The sequence below is a fragment of the Sciurus vulgaris genome (assembly GCF_902686455.1).
Source record: "Sciurus vulgaris genome assembly, chromosome: 9".
In the NCBI taxonomy this organism is placed as follows: domain Eukaryota; kingdom Metazoa; phylum Chordata; class Mammalia; order Rodentia; family Sciuridae; genus Sciurus; species Sciurus vulgaris.
This window is the reverse complement of record NC_136469.1, coordinates 38648665-38660007: the sequence shown is the minus strand read 5'-3', so window position 1 is coordinate 38660007 and position 11343 is coordinate 38648665. Positions and strand designations below refer to the sequence as shown.

Here is an 11343-nt window from a genome sequence, read left to right as displayed (position 1 = left end):
GTTGTAACCGTTCTAATCTTCAAAACTAGTTTTGATTTATAACTGGGCATGGTCATCAGAAACATGGAAGTATTAAAGGAAACAGATGCATATTCTGTGTGTACTTTTACTTATAATGGAAACTCTGTTATTAGAAATTAGACCCTGAATTTAGCTGGAGTAATGGATGGCACTACTTCAGTCCAGGAAGCCTTAACCAACTGGTCCTATTTGTTATGAGTGACAGAATTATCTTAAACTTCCTCCTTTGCAGGCCAAGTTCATCTTGTGTGTACAAATTAGTAACATGTCCTGTTACACCTGGATTAGTGCCTTGGGCCAGAAGATCAAATCAAGATACCTGGCTTTCTAAAGTAGATTCTGGTGGTTAATAGTATGGTTAATAGTATGCACTTAGCTGACTGAATCTGAGTTGCCCCGTAGGAATGGCTGAAATCAACTTTGTAGGTTGGTCTTGGTCTGCTGTTCTGAGTTCTGATACTAATATAGCCTTGATAAGTGCTATATAAGACAAACCAAGCATGTTGGTCCTAATGGATTCCTTTAGGTAAAAGCAATCAGAATAACTGATGCTGTGACATGTAAGTTAAATTTGACATAAGCCATATCATGAGAAACAAAGGAGGGAATTCTGGGGAAAATATTTTCATTTTTTTTTTTTTTTCATGGCCAGGACTTTCCAAGCAAAATTTACTTGCAAACTGCATTAAAAGATGTTTAAATGTTAAGCACATTTTGCACTTTGGAGACCTTCAGAGTGATATACAGGATGATGTTTTCTAGAGTCTTTTATTTATTTGCATGCCAAAGTGTTGCATCCATTTAAGTACCTTCCCCTATTCACCTAGAAATGACTTGTTTCAATAGCAAAATAAAGATATTTTTCCTTGTCTCAGAGGGGGGGAACTGCCTTGCAGCAATTCCTGCTGAAGCTGTATGGACTCCCTCTGTAAATGTAGCATCTGTCTGCTATCATCATGCCACTCAAAAGGGGGCAAAAGGATATGAGAAACCAGAACAGGTATAGTAAATCTTAAATAATATTATGATGCCTCATGTCTTATTTCAGGATAAAATATATAAATGTAGATATTAAAATTTTTCATTCAGTTATCCATGGATATCATCTTAAAATTTCTTCTCTGTTAATAAAGAAACTTAGAGCACATCCTAGATTTCATTTTTCTCTCTGAGGTCTTTCTTTGAGAACTTTTGCTTGCTTTCTAGAAAAGTTAAGGAGTTGGGGTCTCATGCCCTTGGAGGATGGCAGCAGCAATCGGTGCACCCACTCAAGAAGACTTGAGATTGCATCTGCCTCAGCTTTTCCTTCTTTCAGGCCCCCAGTTTATTGAGCAGTGTTGTCCACATTCAGAGAGGGTTTCCACCTCAGTTTGCCATCCCACATGCCTATCATCTCTGGAAACACCATCATAAACACATTCAAAAGTCTCTCAATCCAACCAGGTTGACAATCCAGGTTATCCACCATAATCCTCTTATTTAGAGCAATGGAATGCTGATGACCACATTTCACAATTCTATGGATTAGTTATCCATTGCTCTGTCCAGATCACCTCAAAACTTAACAATTCAAAATAGCAAGGATTTATTATTTCTCACAATTTTCTGAGTTGAATTGAGTAGGTTGATCCTTTCCTCTGTTCTACACGGTGTAGGATGTTTGATGGTCATCCATCCTGCACAATATCTCTACTCTTGGCCTCTCACTATTTAGTAAAGTAACTTGAATGAGTTTCTTTACATGATGGCAACTAGCTTCTCAGTCAATGAAAATGGAAACTTCCAGATTTCCTAAGGAACAAACTGATAGGATCAATTTCACCACATTCTTTAGTTGAAAGCAGACCACAGAACCAGTCCAGATTCATGTGAGGGGAAACTGACTCCATCCTCTTGATAAGAGAGAAGGCCTGTGTGTACACAGGTAAAGAAGGGGCTGGGGATATAACTCTGTTGGTAGAGTGCTTGCCTTGCATGTACAAGGTCCTGGGCTCAATCCCTAATACTGCAAAATAAATAAATAAATGAAAGGATGGAAGAGATTTGGTGGCCACATTTAGAGATTCTTGAAGTTATGTAAGCAATTCTGTATTTTATTTTTTCCATTTAAAGAAAATATTTTGGATATCATTTATTATTATTATTTATTATTTATTATTATTATAAAGTTGTTTTATGCTTTTCAATGTCTTATGCTATTTATTTTTGTGACTATTTATACCAAAATTAATTAATTAGTCCCTCATTAGTGGAAGATTAAATTCAATTCAGGGCTATTATAAATAATAATATAAAAAATATCTTTGTGTAGAAATTCATTCAGAGGAGAAATTTCTGCATTAAAATGTAGCATTTTCAAATATTAATAGATATCTGATTTCTTTCCAATAATGCATGAAATACCCTTTTTTCTATACCTCTGAAAGAACATTGTATCAAAAAAATCTATATCTTTTCTAGTAAAAATATTGTACCAATAAAGTTTTGATTTTTATTTTTCTGTTTGCAAGTGAAGTTGGACAGTCTTTTCATTTGTTATTGAGAAGTTATAACTTCCTCTTTTCCCCTTTAGCAATGATGTGTTCTTACTTCTCACCCATTTTCATATTGAGTTTTTTTAGTTTATTGCACAAAATAAGCTTTAGACAAATGAAATAGTTCAATCTTTAAAAATTAAATAATTTAAGAATATATTCATCTGTTCTCATTACAGCACAGGAAAATAAGCTTGTCGTATTAGGAAAAATTATATTTTAATGAAACCTTAGAATTAGTTATAATATTGGAGATCAAGAGATGACAACCTTATTTACTTTTTGGATCAGTTGTTTCAGTCAGTTAACATTTACATTTGTCCATTCATATTTTCACATACTTATTTATAGTGTATCAGTAAACATTTATTAAATTCTTTAGAACTCCAAGGAATATGAATGTATATTACCAGGTACCAGTTCTTAAGATATAAACTACTTAGCCTGAGAAAACAAATTAATATCCTTGTAGCAATTGCACACAGATGAAAGTGAAATTTTATCATCACTAACCCAGTGAACAGCCACTTAAAGCCCCAGTCTCATTTCTAAAGGAAAGAGATTAAATAAAATTCCAAGTGTTGAACAGAGTTCAGAAATAACTTCTATACAATAAGAAACATAATCCTATGCCCTAACGATCTTTATTTGCCCTACTTGTAAGCAAAGCATAATCTCGTCTGTTAGTATACTAGAAAATAAATTTCAAAAAATATAACTGTTATTTTCCTAAAAGTTTCAATATACCAATATTTAGTAATAATAAGCTTTTGAAATCTGTGCCAATATTATCAAGTATCACCTTTAAAGTTTTTAAACAAAGAAAACTCAGAAACAACATACATACATGGACAAAAGTATCAATTAATATTATTAATTATTAATATTATTATTCATACATTACACTCATTTAGGCCCAGACTTTTGATTTGTATCATAAAAATAAAATAATCTGTATATATTCACATCGGATTTTTTGCTCTTTTTATACTCTACATATGAAATCTCTTAAATTCACATAAAAGATTTCTAATTCAATAGATGTGGATTATAAAAGAGAATTTAGAAATCATAAGAGTATGATTAAATATTTTATGAATCCAGGAAACGAAGAGACTTTTCTTGTATAAGTAAGCAATGCTGCCTCATAAATTTCTCCCAAAGTTAGCAAATTGGAACAAAAAGTATGCATTATGTCACATAGTTTCAAAGGAAGGTCAGAAAGCCAGAAGCAGTTTTGGGATTGGCAGGGTCTTTTGTGACATCTTACTTCTTTTGGCCAAGCCTGATGTCAACTCAAAACTTGACTTAGACTGGAGACTGTCTTCCAAGCTCATGCATGTGGGGTTTGTCAGGACTCAGCACTTTTTTGCTGTTTTCTGGAGAGCTCCATTCTTTTTTTTTTTTTTTTTTTTTTAATTTATTTTTATTGTAAATAAATGGGATACATGTTGTAAAGGCATACCATTTGTGTAATCATACATTTACATAGGGTAATGTTGTTTGATTCATTCTTTTATTTTATCCATCCCCCCCACCCCTCCCACCCCTCTTTTCCCTCTATATAGTCCCTCCTTCCTCCATTCCTGCCCCCCTTTATCATTCTTTACCACATGGATTTCCTCATGGGGCATCTCACAACATGTCAGTTGACTTCCCCTAGAGCAAGTAAAACATGAGAAAGCAAAAGTGACATTTCATAACCAAGACTCCAAGTTGCAGCACATCACTTCTGTCTTATTTTGCTAATTAGAAGTGAGTTCATTCCACACTCAAAGAAAGACACAAAAGCATAAATAAAATGAAGAGTGTGAACATATAAGGATTATTGGGAGTCAACTTTGAGGCAAGTGAAGACATTTTAATCTTCAGGAAAAGTAGCATCGAATAATGAATTAAGTGAAGTGTTTCCCCTCACATTAGAAATGGCACGATGATGCCCCTTAGTCAGCATTTCTGTACAATATTGTATTGGAGGTTCTGACCAGTAAAATAAAGAAAAAATAAAATAAGTTAAAAAGGGCTTATAAGAACAAAATAAAACTGTTATTATATGCAGATAACTCATTTAAAATAACATCAGAGGCTGGAGGGAAGCTCAGTGGTAAAGCTCTTACCTAGCATGTGCAAGGTCCTGGGTTCAATACCAGCACTACAAAATAGTAAATAAAAAATTTTAAATAAATTACATCAAATACATAAAATCTAAAACCTAAACTTGAAAAAAGACATGGTTTTTCTTCTGGTAAAAGATACAATATATTACAGAAATAAATTAAGAGACCAAAATAAATGGAATATGCTATGTCCATGAATTGCAAAATTTAATATGGAAAAGATTTCAATTTTTCCAAATTTAATGCAATTCCAACCAAAATATCCACAGAATTATATTACTTTAGAAATCAAAAGGCTGATTTTATTATGTAATATATGGAAATTCAAGTAATCTTAAAGAAGGAGAAAAATGACTGAAAAATTAGATTATTTATAAGAAGACATATTCACTACATAAACTACAGAGTGTGGTATTTGCACAAGGATAGAAAAACAGATTAAGATACAGAATAGAGAGCTCAGAAACAGACCTATATCTGTGCTGTCACCTAATTGATTATATCAGTGGTACCACAGGGCACTTCAAATGAATATTCGATTCATTTGATATTCACTTGGGCTGAGTCAGTTGGATATTCATTTGAAAACAAACAAAAACAAAGGATCTTGACTCCTATGACACAAAAGGCAAATAAAAACTGTTCATAGAAGTACTGGTTTTAATAAGCCCAAGTAAACATAAATGAAGCAAATATCCATATTTAGATATTAAAATATATAATATATGGTAAAATACTAATAAAACAGAATGCTATACATTATAATAAATATGAACAATGTACAAATATGTGTACCAATAATTGTGAACAAAAAACAACAGTAAATCACAAAAGTATAGAGTGAAAGAAGCTAAGAAAAGAGTATGCATTATGTAATTCCACCTACATTAAGATAAAAAATAGACGAAGTTAACCTATGGTTAAGTTAAATAAGATTGTATTTAATTTTAGCTAATGGATAGAGAATAAGAAGCTTGAATTGGACTTCAGAATTTCAAGTAATTTTTATTATTTCCTTTATTAAAAATTCCTACATGTTATTACAGAGTGTACTCACTCTGCCTTTTTGGTTCATGTGTCCATATATGACTCTTCAATAAAATTTACAACGCAGACTTTTTTGTACAGGCTGAATAGAGAAAAAAATATTAGTGTATGGTAGAGTTGTATGTTCTAAATGCTCATATCTTATGAAGCATTAAAAAACTTTTGGTTTAAATTATACATGGAACCTCTTGTTAATGATAATTTAAGAAGCTCTAAAATATTTCAGAGGTTTTATTTGTTATATCACTAAGTAAAATTAATATATCAGTAATTGTGAAGTAAATGTGTCATTTTGAAGACCTCAATAAGAAAAGAAGCAATCCTTAAATAATTAAAAAGAGTGACTCCTTGTCACATTCTTATGATTCTTTTAGATTTTTAAAATTTTCATAAAATTTATAGGCATTGCATAAATTGATTGCTATAATGTGAAGGTATTTAGTTTGGGGATTAGGCTATCAGAAATTGGCTCCAAGAGGCAGCATAACATGTCTAATTCAAATAGAACCGTAACTAAAAAATTAAACATACAAAACAACCATAAATTTACTTGTACATAGTGGAAGGGAGTATGGCCTTTGGAAGGTAAGAGGACAGTCTTGATTTTGTTCATCTTTTTGAGGTCAGAAATGATAGTGTGAAATTATCTGGTAGTTAATTATCTGGTCAGAGGGAACCCCAGAATTCAGTGAAACTCTGGTTCTTAAGAAGAGTGGAAATGTCAAGCAAGAAAACTGTTCAAAATGCATTTAAGATATAGAATGTAATGTTAATGTTTTCCTTGTAAGCTAAATCTAGTAAGCAAATAAAGGCTACTTACTAAAAAAAAAAAAAACAGAAAACAAAAAACAACAGCAAGGTTTAGACTGATTGCACCACTTGAGAAATGGATTCTCCTAGATGCAGTGGTTCTGTGACTCCAAAAGGGAAACCTAAAAGGATAAGAGAAGGATTCAGAGCTAAGCAGTCAATCTCAATAGGACAGCCTAGGCCAGATGCAGTACTCTGTGAGAACACACTGTCCTCTTCCACCCAAATATGATCTGACATTTTTAAGCAATGGTCAGCTAAATTTGTAATCCTGCAAAATACTTGCTTTTAAAAAGTTCCATGTTTTATATCAGAATTATCTTAATATTTGTTTATGAAAATTGATAGTATTTTTCTAGGTGCTTTTATGAGGTTATCAGGTTTAATCAGTGATATGTTAATGTTTAACGAAGTGCTGTTACTGAAAAAAATATAGGAACATCTGATGAGAGAAACTATGGATTAGAGGTTTTTGGTATTCCTAGATATAGAATTAACCAGGTTATATATTGAATTAGTCAATTTCGTCTTTACCTAGAGATCTTGTCTTTATCAGAATTTCATGGCTGATGTATACCTAATGATTTCAATTAAATATTTAGGTTTTTGTTTAATTATATTGTCCAAGGAAGTAGAGTGATATTTGTTAACAACCGTGTAATTCTGAATATTTTCTTCAATAAGCTTGACTTCAAACGCTAGGAAAGTAAAATGCATTCCTTATCTTGTAGCCCAAGGCAAAACTGAGCTCACCTGACTGATCTTAAGATTAAATCAGTATATCTACTTACAAGCAACACTGCCAGAACATTGATCTGATAATAAATAATGTAGCTTGTACTTGAAGGCCATGGAAGTTTCCTTTTGCAACATCTTACAAGTACAATTTTCTCAGTCCCCCAGGGAAAGGGATGAGCAAATTGCTCAAGTGGAAAAATAGTGAGTTAAAACAGAGGTAAAATAGAACAGGTATTTCACACATTTTATTGGTCGTCTTTAATTAAAAAAACTGAGAATACTTTTACCTTGTCTCTGTACTGTTATTTTTCTATATTACAAATAGCATAAAACTGTAAGCTACTCCCCAAAATATGAACACTTCATGTATTTATAAGTTGAAACATGAAAAATGCTAATAAAGTTTGTTTATTGAGCACCCACATTTTATAAGACATTGGAAATTTTTTTTTTTTTTTATTTTAAAACTGTTTTAATTCCTGCATGGTGAACTTTAATTCCCACATGGTGAACTTTGGAGATAACCACCAGTGACTCATACTTTTATAATCCTGTCCTTTTGAATTTAAATGGGACCTGTGAATATGTGTATCCATCCCATGATCTTGTTACAGCATATGGTGCAAGAGTTTGGATATATAGATAAGGTTCCTAATCAATTGACTTTGAGTTACTCGAAAGGAGGTCACCTTGTGAACTTGACCAATTCTGTTGCTCCCTTAAAAGGCACAAGAAACAGGAACAAACACTGTCCTGCTGGATTAGGTAGGCAAAGGCAAAATACTTCCTATGGAGGAGGACAAGTGGCTGGACCTGAGAGAAACTTCTAGGATCTGAGAGTGAACTTCATCTCATCCTTATGAAGACAGGAGACACATCAGTGTCCCAGTCACAAGAACTGTACTCTTACAACGACCTGAATGAGTTCAGAAGAGGAAGTAGACGTTCAGATGAGAGCCACAGTCCTATGTAAATGCCTTGATTCTAGGTTTGGGAAAGACAGAATCTACTGCATCATGCCCAGATTTCTGACTCAGAAATTATGAGATAATAAACATTCATTTTAAGATATAAAAATTGAGGTAATTTGTTGAACAGCTATGTATATATATATATATATATATACATATGTATATTTATATATATACACACACATAATATATATAATATATATAATTATTATACATAGATATGACATTATGTGTATTTCATACATATTCATGAAATCACATATGTATAAAATAGCTTTGTAATGCACATATTATCCTCATTTTAGAATAGTGAGAAAATAGAAGCCAAAATGGTTTAAGTGAAAGAACTGGGATTGGGACAAATTTCTGTTTGACACACAAACATTCATATGCCTCTCCTCTCTCTATAATCACATTATTGTTTAAGTAGCCGGTAAATTTTCACATCACTCACAATATGAAGCATCGTGCTACCACACTGTCACATATTATAAGAGAAGGATGACAACAAAGATTCCCTGTCTTTCAAAGGATAGGACTAACCTTAGAAAGACTTCTGAAATAGGGGAATATTTATGTGATTTGATTTCTGATTTATTTGATGTGTTTTTCAGCTACTATTTAATGTTTGCTTATTGTGTTCTACCATGTTGCTAAGCTAAACACGTTTCAAGCATTATTGTATTTAATATTCATAGTATGAGAAAAGTGCTATCCCTATTTATCAAATGTGGAACCTGAGGCACAGATAATTTAAGTCATTTGTTCAAGGATACATATCTAGTAAGCATCAAAGCTGCAATTTGCAGCTAAATCTTCTGATTCTAAAAGTTTCACATGTACTTAGTCTTTGTATTTTAAGATTTCCTGTTTATCTTGATCTTTTACTGTGCCTTTGTTTTTCATCCCCTACCTCTTTCTCTCTCTTCTTTAATTCACAATCCTCACACATTGTAATTCTTACATAATGCATTGCACAAAGTACAATTATTACATGTTACTATGAGTCATGAACTAGAAATACAGTGGCTCTAGTAATGAAAAAATGAAACCTTTGCCTTCAATTTTTTTCTACATCTAGGACAGGAGGAACTTACAAAAACACATAACAGATATACACATAGTATATCTGTGGCAAATATTTTGCAGAAAATAAAGTGTGGAGAAGGAAGAAGTGGAAAAGGTGCTATTTCATATAGACTGCAAGAGAAATTTCCAATGCTAAAATGAAGTTTGCACAGAGACATGAAGCACTGAAACACAGAGGAAGAAAAATTAGCACTTCTGATCAGCAGCAAATACCATGTATATGAGAAAATCCTTGCCATGTTCCAGGGAGTCCAATCCAGTGAGGAGTGGTGAATGAGATCAGAAAAGTGGTGCATATAACATAGCCAAAGGAAATTTGCTTTGATTTTGAATGAAATCAGATGCCACTGGAACATCTGAACACAGAGATGATATGATTAGCTTAGACTTGTAAATTTTCACTTAGTTCTATATTAAGAATATTTTGTAGAAAAGAGAAGAAAGAATGTGTGTGTGTGTGTGTGTGTGTGTGTGTGTGTGTGTGTGTGTGTGTATGGGTGTGTTCCAATTAGGATACTGTTTTTTGTTGGGGTTTTGATTCGGGTTCCAGAGTTGAAAGCCAATACTTCCCTCATGCTACGTAAATGCTCTCCTGAGCTACATCCCAAGTCCTTAGAAGACTATGGCTATAACACAAAGCGGACATAATGAGAGTTCTGTCAAGATGATAAAGGAGGATGGGTAAGAAAACTTCAGACTCAGAGGCTATTTTAAATGTAACATCAACAGTGCATAGATGAGATGGATGGAATGTGGTCTGTGAGAGCAAGGCAAATCTTGGCTAACTCCCAGTGACTTGTCCTGAGTAATTGGATTGGCTGAGGTCGATAAGAATGGGGAGGGAGAATATTTGGAAGTAAGATATATAAAATTATTTAAGGGACATTTGATAAGCTAGAGATACCTAGTGGACATCAAAATGGAGATATCAGGAAGGCAAATACACATCTGAAGTTGAAGGGAAAGGTAGATATGTGGATTATCAGCACAAAGCTAATATTTAAAGCAGTGACTAGATGAGAATTCCAAAGGTGTTAGTGGATGACTAGGAAAGAACATCTGATGTCTAAGGCCTGAGAAGCTAGAATGTTGAAACTAAGACAGCAAACAAAATTGTGAAGAAATAGCCATTTACTAAGGAAACAGAGAAACAGTTTCCCAAAAGCCCTGTAATAGAAAATATATGTATTAGTCAGCTGCTTCTTCTTCTTCTTCTTTTCTTCTTCTTCTTTTTCTTTTTAACTGTAATAATACCTTCAACAAATCAACTTAATAAAAGAAAAGTTTTATTTTGGATCTCCCATTTGGGGGTTTCAGTCCTTGCTCAGTTGGACTGTCGTTTTAGACCTCTGGCAAGGCAGTAGAGCAAGGCAGAGGAAGCTGCTTACCTCATGTTGGCCAAGAAGTGAAAGAGCCGGCGGCAGGGTCCCGACATCCTAATTTGAGGACTCACCTCAATGACCAGAAGATCTCCCACTAGATAGCACCTCTTAAATATTCCACCACCTCCCAACAGGGACATGAGCTGGGGGCCAAACTGTCAACATAAGGTCTTCAGGGCACACTTGTCTACACCATAGCAGAAATGTTTAGGGAAAGAGGGAGGGATCCGCTTTGTCAATGAATGTTGATGAGTCAAGGTGAGATCTAATAATTGACCACTGGATGTGTTATTATTTGTGGACTTGGCAAGAGCTGGAAGATGATTAGCGAGAAAAATGAATGTTCAATAAGAAAAGGTGGAAAAGAGTTCAAAAAAGTAAGCTTAGACAAACTTTGTCAAAACTTTTTGCTGTGAAGGGGACAGAATGCCAAGGAAAGATGCAATGTGTAAAGTGAGTTTTGTATTTATTTTTCTAATAAACGATGTCAGAATGTTTGTATGGTGTTGGAAATCTGTTTCAACCATGCAGAGACAGTGCAGTAGGTGAACTTTGATTTAATCAGAGTTGCATTTTGCCAGACAAGGCCATAGCTTGAGAGTTTAGTATATGATTAAAAATTGTATGGTATTTT

General features: G+C 33.4%; 1 long non-coding RNA gene across 1 annotated transcript; it reads left to right on the top strand.

The window, feature by feature from the left end:
* Nucleotides 1–275: 275 nt before the first annotated feature.
* On the top strand, nt 276–8239 carry LOC306669490. Its single transcript, XR_013766134.1, has 3 exons — nt 276–447; nt 897–1021; nt 7994–8239. It is a non-coding gene; the product is annotated as an uncharacterized lncRNA (long non-coding RNA).
* Nucleotides 8240–11343: the final 3104 nt, after the last annotated feature.